We start from the raw sequence: 436 nt of genomic DNA on the forward strand, positions 1-436 counted from the left end.
AATACTGGTTTTGTTGTTTGTACATGGGGAATAAACTAAATTCCCCCATTGCAAGATGCAATGTGTGTGGTTACTCTTTTAGGGCAGCTGATTAATGATGATGATGATTTATAGGCGAGAATATCGTTGAATAAACAAGTGGCTTTTTTCTTCCATATCATCGAACAGGACACACATTTAGGTTCTTTGTGCTGTTTGTTTTTATATCATTTCCCGCCTTTTGTTGCAAGTTAAACTCAAGTGTAGATTATCTGAATACATTTACTTGAAGGTTTCAAATGTCAGGGCATTTGTGCTAATCACTTTTTGTTTCATTTATTTATTTATTTTTTATTACTAACTTATTACTGCTTGCGTAGTTTCTTGTTTGTTTGTTTGTGTAACGGATTCAGGACATTCTTCTTTTTTTATTTTACAGTAGCAGATGCTGAGAGTT

The sequence above is a fragment of the Squalius cephalus genome (genome assembly GCF_949319135.1).
Source record: "Squalius cephalus genome assembly, chromosome: 6".
In the NCBI taxonomy this organism is placed as follows: domain Eukaryota; kingdom Metazoa; phylum Chordata; class Actinopteri; order Cypriniformes; family Leuciscidae; genus Squalius; species Squalius cephalus.